At 37.1% G+C, this 15,725-nt stretch overlaps 1 protein-coding gene across 9 annotated transcripts in view; it reads right to left on the bottom strand.

The window, feature by feature from the left end:
• LOC306860262 (rap1 GTPase-activating protein 1-like) overlaps positions 1-15,725 on the bottom strand; it is a 55,335-nt gene that overhangs the window by 34,020 nt on the left and 5,590 nt on the right. For 2 of the 9 annotated variants that reach the window (XM_079401866.1, XM_079401868.1), the window contains exon 1: positions 5,216-5,382. The exons of 3 other annotated variants lie outside the window; for them this stretch is intronic. The gene's annotated coding sequence lies outside the window, so the exon portion shown is untranslated. Of the gene's footprint in view, positions 1-5,215; positions 5,383-15,725 lie in introns of those variants that run through there. 4 more of the 9 variants (XM_079401869.1, XM_079401870.1, XM_079401867.1 and 1 more) reach the window with 3 other exon arrangements.

Here is a 15,725-nt window from a genome sequence, read left to right as displayed (position 1 = left end):
CTTCAGTCTAGCAGTACATGTGCACACACAAATTCGCACCCGTCATTTTTCTAAAAAGGGTCACAGCAGGGAGAACAGCGTAAAATGCTAATTCTTTGTGGCCTGTCAGTCAATGATTAATTCCCTTAATTTTTACCTTGGTAACATCCTGTATAATTAAATCATATTAAATTAAAGTTCAGGTCTAAAAAAACTAAACAAAAACAGGCTTATTAACTTTTTAAAGGGAGGAAAATGCTTCCTGTATAGCCAAATATAACATAACATAACATAACATATAACATAGGGAAGAAAATGCTTTATATATTTTGTTATTTTGGACTGTGTCCAGTCAAACTTTATGATCATTTGGCACAAATTAATAATATAATATAATATAATATAATATTTTTTATTACTTGATGTATAATATGTATGTATAATAGCCTGAGTACTGACAATTGTATCACCCCAAACATGGCCGTACGGCAGCACCTCTGAGCAGGCTTTGCATTTAGATTAGCAGGTTTCTCCGTCTGTGCAAAGCTCCATGGAGTTGAAGAGTTGATGTGCAATATGCGGGGGCTGGCATAATCAAACATTTTTTCAGACTCCTATTGTTATGACATGAGGCCATGATTAGATTTCCCATTATACTTTAGTTTAGGGGAAACAGATTGTATTACATTGCAGGCTAAATACGGTTCAGGGCGATGTAAGTGAGCTAAAGAATGACCCTGGATGCTCCATAATAAGACAACTGGTGAATTTATTCTTTCCTAAATGTTTTCATAAAAATGTATCCTGACAGAAACTCCAACAAGATAACTGTGATTGCTGTGACACAAATCCTCCATGGTAATTTAGGAAAAGGATATGAATATAAAATAATGAGTACAATTCAAGGAAACTGGATGCTAACACACTAACAAAACAGATGCTGCACTTGAACCAAAAAATTACTTAAAAGATTAAAGGGGGATTTGAATAAGAATACCTAGTATAGCACCACTAAGGGATTTTATGCAAATCAGGTAATAGAGCAAATGTGCACATAAAATTAGCGCTGAATTCAATTTGCACAGTGCAATTCACAATCTTTGTGGTCAATAAAATGTGTTAAAAAAAATACAATTAAAAATTAAATAAAAAATAACATTAAATGTGCCAAGCAAATAGTGTTTCTAACATTTCAATACACAGTTTTTTCTATTTTAACACTGAGCAGCAGTGTTTCAGTGCATTTAGCATCTAGTAAAAAGGTGGTGTAACTCTTGACTGAGTTTGCCCTTCAGGACCTGTTAAGTGCTTGTATTGCTTTTGGCAAAAAGACTTGTCTGAAAATCCATATCTGGGAAAATCCTTCTTTCTGACATCAAGGAGGGGTTATTAAAGTTCAGAACTATTACAAATGTGCACCGCTGAAATCTCTCCAGTTTGTAAGAGAAGGTCAAAAGGAGACCTGTGATGAATCAAATAAAGAGGCAACTTTCCAGTTTGTACTTCTCAATAGTTCTCATGTCAGTTTCATTGATGCCTATTACAGGTTGTTGTGGGAAATAAACCCAGAGTCTGAGCTTTACAGCAGCCACCCCATTGCTTGCATATTCAATCCCCTCCAACAACACCATCCATCAAAACCAGACAGCTACTTTAAAGGTAAATGAGATTTTTAAGACATGGCCATTTGGCTTTTAGCATTCACATTAATGCATTACCGCAAACCATCAGTTGAGGCTTGTTTTAAATTAACCTCCAGATTGCCCTATAACCCACATATGGGTGTTCATGTGAACTTTTGCCTTTAACTGATCCAGAGATGTCTTGTGGCGTAGATTTCTGCAGTGGATAATGGATGTGATGTAATGCGGGAGTGATCAGCAGTGCTGGAACACAGACCTTAAATGAACTGCAGCTCAGCTCCAAAACAAATGATAACAGAAAAGCTCAATAAACGACGAACATCCTCAGAAAGCTCTACTGTGCTGATATCCTTAATTAAACCATCCTCCATTAACTGAGCATCCTTTACATTAACTTCAATGAAAGGATCTTGGAAGTGCATATCCTACTTATAAAGTATATAAGTTTCTAGCTATAAAAATTGAATATTATAGGCTCAGCATGTGGTGCTGAATTACTGTAATGTAGTGGTAACTTACTGTACCGTTAAACTGACACATACGGCAGATCTGGTTGGTTTATGACGTACAGAGTGATTAGAATTCCTATGTACTAATTCTCTTCCCACACAGGCAAGAAATTCACGCCGGACTGCTGAGGGAACACTCTGCATTCACAACCGGGATCATTATTTCACTCCCTAAAGCTGAGCAGCCCAGAAACCATTTCCATGCACCAAACAGACAAAATCCTCACTGAAGTCTCTACACTACTGTGAAACGACAGTACTGGAGTATGCATAACATTATATAAATCATAACATTATATAAATCGTTATTAATGCTCAAACACAACCTGTTTTGACATTCAAATGTCTTGATAAACATTACATCATGGAGAAACGGTTACTTTTGTATTAGTGCCAAAGATTCAATTATTAATTTTCTTATTGATGCAGTTCAGTGTAAAAAAGTTTACTTAATTAAAATAATGCTAGATTTTTCAGTAAAACAAATAAACCTTTCTGTCAAAAACACATTAGTCACGATGTTTACAAAATAAGGATGCACAATATATATATTGGTATTATATTGGTTTTTGACCAACAGTAGAAGTGTTTTAATTGATCAGTATTCATGATATATATATATATATATATATATCAGAACTGCCTTAATTCTTCGTGGCATAGATTCAACAAGGTTTTGGAAACATTCCTCAGAGGTTTTGGTCCATATTGACATGATAGCATCACGCAGTTGCTGCAGATTTGTCAGATTTGAGCTTTGTGACATGGTGCATTCTCCTGCTGGAAGTAGCCATCAGAAGATGGGTACACTGTAGTCATAAAGCGATGGACATGGTCAGCAACAATACTCAGGTAGGCTGTGGCGTTTAAACTATGCTCAATTGGTACTAAGGAGACCAAAGTGTGCCAAGAAAATATCCCCCACACCATTAGACCACCACCACCAGCCTGAACCGTTGAGACAAGGCAGTATGGATCCATGCTTTCATGTTCTTTACGCCAAATTCTGACCCTACCATCTGAATGTCGCAGCAGAAATCGAGACTCATCAGACCAGGCAACGTTTTTCCAATCTTCCAATTTTGGTGAGCCTGTGCGAATTGTAGCCTCCGTTTCCTGTTCTTAGCTGACAGGAGTAGCACTCGGTGTGGTCTTCTGCTGCTGTAGCCCATCTGCTTCAGGGTTTGACGTGTTGTGCGTTCAGAGATGGTATTCTGCATACCTTGTTTGTAACGAGTGGTTATTTGAGTTACAGTTGCCTTTCTATCATCTAACCAGTCTGCCCATTCTCCTCTGACCTCTGACATCAACAACGCCGGATCCCTGGCAACCTTCAAGCAACAACGGAAAACTCATCTCTTTCGGCAGTACTTGACTTCATCCTAAACTCAAAAAAAAAAAAAAAAAAAAAAAACTTTCCCTCTCTGTCTCTCCACCTACTAGCTTGCACTTATTTGAACAATGACTGAGACTTGGTGTTACGAGCACTTCCTCTGTCTGACTGCCTCTTCAAGATGAATCGCTTTTTGTATTCCCCAATTGTAAGTCGCTTTGGATAAAAGCGTCTGCCAAATGACTAAATGTAAATGTTAACAAGGCATTTTCGTCCACACAACTGCCGCTCACTGGATATTTTCTCTTTTTCGTACCATTCTCTGTAAACCCTAGAGATGGTTGTGAAAAATCCAGTAGATCAGCAGTTTTTGAAATACTCAGACCAGCCCGTCTGGCACCAACAACCATTCCACGTTCAAAGTCACTTAAATCCCCTTTCTTCCCCATTCTGATGCTCGGTTTAAAATTCAGCAAGTCGTCTTCACCACATCTAGATGCCTAAATACATTGAGTTGCTGCCATGTGATTAGCTGATTAGCAATTTGTGTTACCAAGCAATTGAACAGGTGTGCCTAATAAAGTGGCCGGTGAATGTATATATATATATATATATATATATATATATACTTTATGTGTGTGTCTGTATATATATATATATATATATATATTTAGAATCTCACTAAATGTTAATTTTTAAAAACACTAATTGATCAGTATTCATGATTTATTTATATATTATTATTGTACATCAAATAGTTGGTGCATAAATTCACTTATTAATTTTTTTTTATAAAAATTTAGTTTTTGGTATTTTTTTGGTTGTTCTATTTAGGCAAAACAGTATCACATTTAAATACAGACCATGAAAATTACGTTCTTTTTTATAATTATTTTAATTCAGAATCATAATTTCATATAATTATGTTTAATGGTATGACCACAAATTTTAATAGTGGTGCATCATTAAGTTAAGTTGACATTAATGAAATAAATAACTCTAGGCAGACGAATTCATAATACACATCTCCCAATCTCTAATGTCTATCTTATTAAACATCTAAACTGATTTGATTTGATGAAGACATGAAATAATTTTCCTCTCGGCTGCTAATATCTAAGGACTCAAATGAAACCCCAGCCTCTCCCCTGTTTTCCTCTTGAGCGAAGTTCGATTGAGAGTAAAATCAGATATTTAAAGTCTGAGAGGATTGCAGTTCCAAATTACGTAAACCATTCACTCCTGGGGTTCTGCAACGCAGCAATGTTTCATTAGCATCCCAACGCTGTCTTCAGAGAGTTTGAGTAACCAAAGCAGATGCAGGATGAAATGCACAAACAAGGAGGAGAAACTAATAAAATATGAACTACAGTCTCAAATGTGGTGCTGGAGAAAAGTACAAAGCACTAAAACCTCACAAGTTAATTTACTGTGCGCTGAAGCTCGGAGCGCGACTAAAGAAGTTGGTAGGTCACCCGTTAAGAAGTTAATTGTAAATGATGAACCGTGAACGAACGTATCTTATGCTTGCAAACGCACTCATTGCTGTCTCTCCCAGCATCCCTCTATATGTGTTACTGAAGACTCTGCCAATCTGCTAATCTCTAAAAGCATATTCTACATGTCACCGTTCATGCGCCGCACACCTGCCAGATGCCCTGGCAATCCCACCAATCTCCCACCGTATGCCAGACACACCAAACCTGTCACACTTTCATATTCCTGTACACATATACAGTGCTATTACTCACTGCGTGCGGACGTAGGATCTCCTCTCTCGTCTTGCAGTGGTGAGCCTCTCAAGGCAGTCGCACACCTGCTAGAAGCATTGATCCTCCCGCTATCACTTCATTTGTTGTATGTATCGCTCTCTTGCTCTTACTCTACTGCTCTTTTCCTCTCTCTTCTTTCTTTATGTGTCTCTCACCCTCCCCGTTTGCGCTCTTACGCACCCGTCCCGTCCCTCCCCCGCTCACTCATACACTGAGGGCTGTCCATCTGAGCTGTCTGATGGGGCTGTAATTTGCATTCATCGTGCTTTGCCTTAATTAAACGCACACCTCCCCATCACAGACTGTTGCTCAGGCAACCAGTTCACTAACAAATGATGTCCTATATCAAATGATGTCCTATATCCCATTTAAAAACTGTAATCCTACCTTTAAATGCTTTTAAATTCTCTTTGTCTGCTCCTGTCTGCTCCTGACATCCGCTCTTGAGCCTCCAGGGGGTTTATGTATTCAAGAGCTTGTTGCTCTTAAGTTAAGGATCTATTAAAAGCACTTAATGTAAAGGAAGTGGATTAGATGAATGAATGGGAGACCATGGAAACAGTGGTAATTTACTTATAAATACAATATGGAAGTTAAATATAGGAAGTATCTTGACAGAGCGTCCCGGCTCGTCACATCAGAGGGGTGATGGCACACATGGTCCACAGATGGAACAATTAAAGGGATAGTTCAGCAAAAATGTAAAAACTTTTAAAAAAAAACGAAATATCTCCCTTTGGAGTGGACTTTGAGATTTGTCATTTTGTAGATCGTCTCATGCCCAAACATACACACTACAATGATTTGTCTCCAAAAAAATCATATTTGACTAAAAAGAATGATTTATTCACAAACAGAGATAAACCCACTAAAGAGCAATTTAAATACAGCACACAAGATGTTTGAAATAGTTTATGCTACCCTATTTTTTTTTTTTTACATATGTTTTTTATGACAGCCAAAACCCTTATTGAGTTTCATTATATTTCATTATATGAGTGGCAAGGATATTTAAAAAAAAAAAAATACATCTTTTATGTTCCACAGAAGAAAGAAAGTCATACAGGCTTTGAACAACTTGAGGCTGAACTGAATACCCATTTTTAGTGAACTGTTTCTTTAAGATGCTCCTACAAACATGTCAAGTAACTGTGTCAAATAAGCTCAGCTAAACACACAGACAACACCTCACTGCATCAGACATCTGCAAACACAACACATGTGTACCGTATGTCAGCAAAATACTGCTGTCCACAGCATAACTCAAAGAGATAATGCAGGATTAGAAGGAAATCTTCTACCCCACTGAGAGACGTGTTTTGTAGTAATCAGTGAGAATAATCTGCTGGCCTTGGAAAGCTGAAAACACACAGCTCATGTACAACTTCCCATTCAGAGAATAAAGAAGATCACGTTAAATTGGAAGAGCTGTTATTAGAATATGAATAAGATGTTGAAGATGGCAGATAAAAAGACAACATATAAATCAAAAACAGTCTTTCTATCAAAACAATTATTTCCTGTAAATCATCTATTTTCAGAGATTTATTTAATGAATATTTTTTTGAAAAATAAAAAAGGAAACCATGTAAATTATATTCCTTACCGAATGTAATTTTCTGTCAGGGTATTGCTCTTTGGGACATTCCACATCCTATATTTTAAAGTCCAACGCTTTTTATGTAAGGGCATCTTACTTTACGAGATCTCATCTGACTGCTCTGTGTATTTCACAAAGAATTTCTAAAAAAAGTCTAAATCTATTGCATTTTTCCCTCCTAATCCACACCCAGGTTAAATGCGTCATCCCACACTGAGTGTTGTCTTTCAAACTGCCCAAAAGCTGTTATGCTCATATCTGATCCCTAACTCTCCGTGATAACTTATACCTCTTCTAATGGTGGCCGTTGAGCCTTGCAGGTGTTTCGCATCTCCATCTGTCCTCCGAGAGGTGGAGAACAGCACACAAAAAAGATCTTAAAACAGTTAGTAAGTCTAGACAATAGCCTGAGAGAAAAAAAAAATGTTCTGCCATAAAATAGTTTCAGTATCTGTCTTTAGGGAAACAAAGACAAAACCACAAAAGCAGAGTGATTCAGACTAAAGACATATTTGGCACATTAAAATTGAAAAGTGAATCACATAGACCACAAGATCTCAAAACGATACATGGTTTAGTGTGTAGGAGCTTTTAGGTGCTTTTGAATGTGGCAAACTCTTACAGCAGCATTACTAATACATTGTGCCATTCTGACTAATAAATACTTACTAAAGACTCTTCCTCCTGAAATGCATGCCTGCATACGCCAAGAATATTAATCTATTCAAATGATAATCCAAAAGCCTTAGAATATATGAATAATAATGTGACAACCCTAACTTAAGCACAGGGGAGGAGGAAAATCTCGAAGGAGTTCGCTCTGTTGCTCTCTTTCTCTCATTTGACACAAAAAAGCCAGAGTGAGAGAGAAAGTAATTTTAGCCGCAATGTCACTACATTGTACAATGTACATCATTGATTACAGTCTTGATTTTTATGCTTTGCAAACTTTGTTGTAAATTTTGCACCAACAGAATGTTATTTCTGACATAGATTTTGCAATGTGATTTAATGATAATTTGTATTTATTTCACGTAAAATGTGGTTCTACAAAACGTACATTTACTTATGTTTTTACAGGCACTAAAACGTACAATACTGACGTATTGTCAGCATCTAAACGTACAAATACTTAAGTATTTTCAGAATTTAAATGTACAATACTGACATATTGACGACACCTAAAAATGAATCCTTATGAATACTGAAATCGCGGCATTAATTTTATTATTATTGTTGTTGTTTTCAGTTGTCATATCAATGACCTTATGTTTTCAATTGCATTATTAAATTGTTTACTCATTTACTTAATATGAAAATATAATATTTTGTTCTGTGTGATTTATGCTGCCAGCTCATTTCCAAGAATAGGCCTATACACAATGTTAAACAAGACAACACTTTAAACCCTTAAAATAAATAACATTTCTGCAATCGTTTAACCATTACTTGTCATGTAATGTTTACTTTGTTTGCCATGGGACACAAAAAGACGTTTTCTCAGACATGCTGTGACTGACAATACAACCACAAAATGCAACATAATTACGAAATGAAACAATTTTATTTGTGCGCTGTAATCCAAATCTTCCGAATCCGTACGACTGCGAGGAACAGACCCAAATTCAAGCCTTTATTCGGCGATCTTCATCCCCATCCTGAGCAGCGAGTCCAGCATCCATAAGCATCATAACCCACACTAACTGTGACTGTGCTCTTTACAAATTCAAATGTTGCCGCTTCAAACAGGTTTTACGGCAGGATATTTGAATGCTCATTGGCTCTCGCCTGCATTTGCCACAGATTGCAACATGCCATGTTTCTGGTGAGGTGTGTTTGAATGATGCACGCACGCCTTCACAGAGTGGATTGGGAAAATAATCTGGATAATATTTTTGGCGATTAACAACATAAATTCTGCTCTGCATCTCACAAACCTTCTGCATTCCGCCAGAGAGGACTGTGACTGCAATGCATCACCATTTGGATAACTTTTGGTATTGCTTTTGACATTTTTACAATAAATAATTGTAATTGCATTTATCTGTCTGTCATGTTTTTCTTATACTGTACAGAAATAGTTATGGTTAGGTTTAGAGGTAGGAGTGGGATTAGCGACTATAAAAATATTTTTAATGCTATATTGTTACTAAAATGTTAATTCCATGCATATTTTGGTCAATCAGGTTTATGTCCTTTTATATTCGCTATAAAATGGGTAGGTTAAGGTTTTGGGGTAGGTTAAGGGGGCTTAAAATCTAAATCGCTTACTGATAAAATTATAAAAATGCATATTCGCTATAGAATGGATAAGTTTAAGTTTGGGGGTAGGTTAAGGAGTCTAAAAATCTAAATCGGTTATTGATCAAATGATTAAAAGGCATATTGATACGAATACCTTAATGATATAAAAGATACGTAAATATTTTACGTTTTTTAGCAAAATAAGTAGCGAGTTGTAAGTTTTAAACATTGAAATACATCTAAATTGTATGTTTTAGCATCAATAAAAATGTACAAAAATGTACGTTCTGTGCTTGTAAATGTTACGTATTAATACCTACGTATCAAGTTTTGCCCAGACTTTACAAACTACTTGTAATCTTTGAAGCATCATTTAGAATGGATTGAAAATAATTAATAAATTAGGTTTGCACACTGTGTCCTCATTTTCAAGCCAAAGTCTCCTTATAAAATAAACCCCTGATCAACAAAACCAAACTAAACTAAACCAAACCCCTGAACAACAAAACAAAAATAAAGCTCTGAACAACTGAACTGTCGAAATTACAAGAACTACTTGTTTTGCACACTGTGTCTTTTTTTATAAACCAATAAACTGAACTGTTTTAGCTGAACTGTCATAGGCTTAAAGCTTAAATTAACAAAACAGACACGAAACTAAAGGCCTGAACAAAACAAAACATCCTGAACTACAAAACAAAAGCAAAAAGGGAAACAAAACAATAAACTAAACTAAAATAAAGCTCCAAACAACTGAATTTTGTCGAAATTGCAAAGAACTACCAATCTTAGATATAAAACAAATCAGTTTTGCACTCTGTGTCCTTATTTTCAAGTCAATGTCTGTTTATACTGAACTGATTTAGCTGAACTGTCACAGACTTAAAGCTTAAATTAACACAATAGAAACAAAACTAAAGCCCTGAACAAACCAAAACAAAACTAAATAAAACAAAAAACCCCGAGCTACAAAACAAAAGCAAATTAGTAAAAAAATCAAAAATAAAGCCCAGAACAAATATCACATCACCTCAGCCACAAAACTCATCTGCATATATTTTAGGACAAATTCATGCAGCATAACCTAAGCAGACCCCCTGCTCTCTATCACTTCCCCCACCCCGTTCCCTTATGCATTTGTGAAGAAAACATTACTCAGATTAGCACTAGCTCCATCGAAGCCAAACTGAGTCATGTTCAAAACATTTACACAACAGGATCACAACTGCTGCCACTGACCTCATCTCCTGTGTGGGTGGTTTTAAAAAAACATCCCCATTCCCCACAGAGGCAACACATCTCACCTCTATACAATTTGCATGATCCCGCTGTTGGATAAGTCTGATGATGGGTTTTCATTTTTAGCCATAATATAAACTGTGAGCTAGTAATGTGTGGTCATAGAGGGGCCGGATGACAAGTGCATCACATGATGCAGTGACATGTTTTCATCCTCTCAGGGGCAGAATGATGTAACTCATGAAGGCCTGATGCTGTGTGACCAGGAAAGGATCTCTAGAAACACACAGGATTTAAAGGTCCCATTGACATGGAAACGCCCTTTGGGAAGACGACACCTATTTATGTTGGACTCCACCCACCAAATGAGCAGGTGCAGCCAGCCTATGCACTTCATTATCTATAAACATTGATTTTCCTTTAACAAAGTGGCTAGTATATATAAGCCTACTGTATGTTGTTAATCCCCCCAAAGCAACATGGAGACATCAATCACATCTATTCACTTCCAATCCACTGAGGAACCTCCACAGCAAGACAAGCTTAGGATTTACGATAAAGAAATAAAAAGGAAAGATGTCCTTCACCTATTCTATTTGATCTCCTGTACTGCTTCAGGATAATTCACTCAAATGAGCCAAAATGGGATTTGTGGTTTTGCTTCAAGACCATGAAATTATATGGACATCAAGTGGAAAACACTGCAATATTAAAATTTAAAACAACTGCTTTCTAGTTTAATATATTTAATTAAATATTTTAAATAAATATGTTTATATAGGCTAAAGTACACAAACACACACATTTTTTTCAATTACATTTATATTTTATGTTTCTAAATGTCTGCTGAGTTGCAAGTTTCATGCTCCAATAATTCGCCAGTAATTCAACAAAACAAATCATCTCCATGTTCATCCTTGCTGCATGTGAAACTGCATTTAAATGTAGTCTGACTCATAATTTCTTTGTGTAGTTCGGTTCATGGTTTTTGAGGGCATCTCACACAACCTATTTGTCTAATTTATCCAGTTCCATCTTGTGACACATGAATTCGCTCTAAAATACCCTTAAATTTTGGCAAATATCCTAACTGTGCATAATTACATTGCATTTTCTGGCTTATATTTATCATTGTTTCTCATGATGAACCACCAGTTGAGAGCCACTGGGTTAAACCATTCACATAATTACGAAACAGACCACTGTCAATACTGAGCAGTTATTAATATCTTTGTTTTTGCAAAAAGAGAATGTGAACTCCAGAGCATGACTCAGAGCTTCTCTCAGCTGGGGAGGGAGAGAGAGCGAATGAGGTGTCTGATGAACCCATGAACCCAAACCACCATTTACAGCAATTAAAGTCTCCCCTTCTCTCCCTGGCTCAGCGGATGAGAACCCAAATGACCCGCCCCAGGAGGACACAGATGGGGAACAGCTATACATCACCCCCAGCTGGCCCTGCTAAAAGCTCAAGCAGCAGCATCTAACTCCTAATTCCTTCATGTCGACAACAACTATTTAAAAATATATAAATATATTATGCAACTCATTCAGAGATTTAAATTCTGAATTCTGCAAATATCTCTTTTGATGCAAACTGTCTGGAGTAAATCTACTCTAAGAGGGACTATTCAAAAGAAAACTATAAAAAGTACAAACCTATCAGGTCACTGCAGACGATTCCTGTAACGGCAGAAAATTTCAGAAAGGCCCCAGAGGATGACAGTAAGAAGGGTGTCTGAGGCGAGTACACGTTGCTGCTCTGATATTAAGCTGGCTACTATTGACACTGACATTCCTCAACCTACCAAGGCCAGAAGAAGCTCCTGGGGATCCAAGCAGTTTTGTGTAGGGATGCACCGAATCCAGATTTTTGGGGTTCGGCCGAATACCGAATCCACTGTTTAAGATTCGGCCGAATCCGAAACCGAATACCGAATCCTACTCGCATCCTTAGTTTTAACATCGGCGATGTTGTGTACTGCTTAGGGTCCTTGCCACTAGAGTGCTGCATTGGGATTGGGACCCGCCGGGTCCCGTGGGACCCAACGCAAATCTCGCGGGAGCGGGCGGTTTGAACTTTGCTGCGGGCGGGAATGGGCGGCTAAAAAAAAACACTGCGGGATCGGGAGGTAACCTAGCGACATGATGTCATTGTCAACAAAATCAAAGTACTTGAAGTCTAAAGAAACGCGCTGTAGCCTAAGCGTTTTAGATGTCCCCGATAGCCCAGGCTATATTCATCTTCCCTACCAGTGCGTCAGAATACATGCAGGTCAGGGAAAGGAACAAACATGAATCTCTTTAATAATAGCAATACAATACGGTTTTTTTTCCTGCGGGACGGGAGAAGACACAAAATCAATGCATCTCTATTATCGTGTGGGAATAAATTCTCAGAGTTTTGCGGGTGCGGGCGGGAGTGGACATACATATTGCGGGAGCGGGCGGGAGTGTAACACACACGTTGCGGGAGCGGGCTGTAATGGTCAGAAATTCGGCGGGCTCTACTTGCCACCACGAGACAAATTGGCATTGCAAATTGAACATAAAGCTCGACTTGAATCGCCTTCTTTTGGTTGAAAGTACTGCCAAACAAAACTTTTTTTGCTTACGCGTTCCATTTTCAGATTCTTACAGCCTACTACATTCGAACGGGTCCTATGTAAACACCGTCACGTAATCAACGGCCGTGTGACGTCGTAGCGCAAGTCTAGGGTTCGGTTTCGGTGGAAAATAAATCTAAGGTTCGGCCGAAACCGAACCCCGTCAAAAAGCCCAGGATTCGGCCGAATCCGAATCCGAATCCTGGATTCGGTGCATCCCTAGTTTTGTGGGACCTTTATCCCACAAATATCATATATATATATATATATATATATATATATATATATATATATATATATATATATAGTGGGGCAAATAAGTATTTGATACACTGCCAATTTGTCAGGTTTTCCCACTTACAAAGAATGGAAAGGTCTGTAATTTTCATCGTAGGTACACCTCAACTGTGAGAGACAGAATAAAAAAAAAGAATCCAGAAAATCACATTGTATGATTTTTAAATAATTAACTTCCATTTTATTGCACGAAATAAGCCTTTGATCACCTACCAACCAGCAAGAATTCTGGCTCTCACAGACCTGTTAGTTTGTCTTTAAGAAGCCCTCCTATCCTCCACTCACTGCCCCACTGTATATATATATATGTGTGAATATAAATATTTCTATTTTTCTAAATAATTGTGTGTGTGTGTATATATATATATATATATATATATATATATATTTTTTTTTTTTTATTTATTTATTTTTTTTTTTTTTAAGAAACCCCAGCATCCTGTTTTTGCACTGAAAAAAAATATTAATAGTTTTATAAGAACTTGGCCACACTTTATTTTAAGGTCCAATTCTCACCATTTACAAACACTTAACTATGACTTTTGCCACAATGAACTCCTAATTTGCTGCCTATTAATAGTTAGTAAGGTAGTTGTTAAGTTTAGGTAGGATGCAAGAATATGTGCTTTATATGTACTAAACAGCCAACATGATAATAATAGGCATGCTAATAAGCAACAAGTTAATAGTGAGAATTGGTCAAGTGTTACCAACAACTTTCACCCTATGTTCTTTTAAGAAACAGCCCTCACTATACTGAAGAATAAACTTTCATTTATATATATTTTTTAAATATTTAAAATTTTTATATGTAAGTGACTGTGTATTTTTTTTTTTTTTTTGAAAAATATTACCATAATGCTGTATATATTACCACAAGTTCTTTTAAGAAGCCCCAGCACTCATTATAGCATATTTACATCAAAAAATCAGAAATTCGAATTCATTTTTTTCATCTTAGTGGTCCAAACGTGACCATCACAACTGGCTCTTTCTGTGGGTACAGCTAATGCCTTCCACTAGCTGCCTGCCTATGGAGTCTGTAATGGGTCAGATGAGTGTCTGCCTGCCAGAACCTCCAGAAGTGAGCTTGGACTGAGCTTTGATGCGTGGCACATCAATCTGGCATGCCTCTCATCTCCCCATGTCTCTGCCATCAGAACACCCCATGGTGCCTCTGGCCCTGAAGGCATTTTGATGGAATAAACCCAAATGGGCAGCTTCAGTTTGAGGAGGAGGAACTTGTACATCACAGCATGCTCGGGTCTAATATTTTTATGAGTGCTGATATCCACACTGATAAACTAGCTGCTTTCCCCGAGGCCCAGGCCATCATAATTTCCCTTTAACTATTCCTCTATAGAGATCTCAGCAGCCACCAGCGTGAGAAAAAAAAAAAAAAAAAAGAGTGGTGTGGATATATCTGTCTTTTCTGGAATTTTAGCAAATTTGCTAAATCTTTTTACAAAACAGCTTCTGAGAAAATATGATACCTTATCCAATGGAAATAGAGCAAAAAGCTTAAATGCGTATTAGAGTTATTGCCTGTACAAATGTTGAAGAAGCTTGGAAAAATTCTGACTAGGTCTTTACTAATGCTCCTCATAAATTTAAATGGCATTCCTTTTTTTAACAAAATACTTGTAACTCAAAACTGTGAGCCAATGAATCTTCTGCCTCAAACTGTGACAATATTGCATAAGCACATTTTTTTTTTGACCCATGGGAGCGTGTTCAAGCGTCCCTTGACTATTGCTGCTCTCATCAACCATACAAATGCACATGCTTCAGTTAACGTTACTATGCTTTTAAAAAGATCGCTCATCCTTCACACTGAAGTTCATGCTGTTTCCTATACTCTGTTACTATAAAGCTACTGTATAGAAAAATATCACTATGCGACGTGACACTATGGCATGTGTGTGTGAATGAAGAATGATGACCTATCGTCTCATTGTTAAAGGCTTTCTCTGACAATCTGATAACAGTCATTATACACAGATTATTATTGTGACAGAGTTATGGATTAAACATGCAGACAAGCATCTTTACAAAATCAATTAATCACCCAACAGCAATATGTGATTAATAGAAGATACAGTAAGACTTCATCAAAGTGTATTCATCATAAAAGAGCTTTTTCATACGCCTAACAGGTTTTCAAATATGCATATTTCTGCAAATGTTGCTTTTAATACGCATTTTGTGTGCCTTGTGATTTCGATGGGTTTCCGTTTATAAATGTTGTCTCAGAGAATCATGGACTAGCTTGTCACATTGCTGCTATATTTAATCAGACAGTTGCATGTAAGAGACACACAGAGACAGTCTGGGCTGATTAAGTTTGACAGCTCTCTCCTCCCTTCTCCATGAAACTCTAGCCGATAGATTCCCATAAACACACACACAGATACAGGAGTGTGAAAGATCAAGCAAACTCACCTGTATTCGGTTCTTGTGCATGCATACTGTGAAAAACTAAAGAACAGAGCCTACTTCTTTG

This window comes from Barbus barbus (genome assembly GCF_936440315.1).
Source record: "Barbus barbus genome assembly, chromosome: 41".
NCBI classification, from domain to species: domain Eukaryota; kingdom Metazoa; phylum Chordata; class Actinopteri; order Cypriniformes; family Cyprinidae; genus Barbus; species Barbus barbus.
The sequence above is the reverse complement of the archived record's forward strand: the minus strand, read 5'-3'. Positions and strand labels throughout refer to the sequence as shown.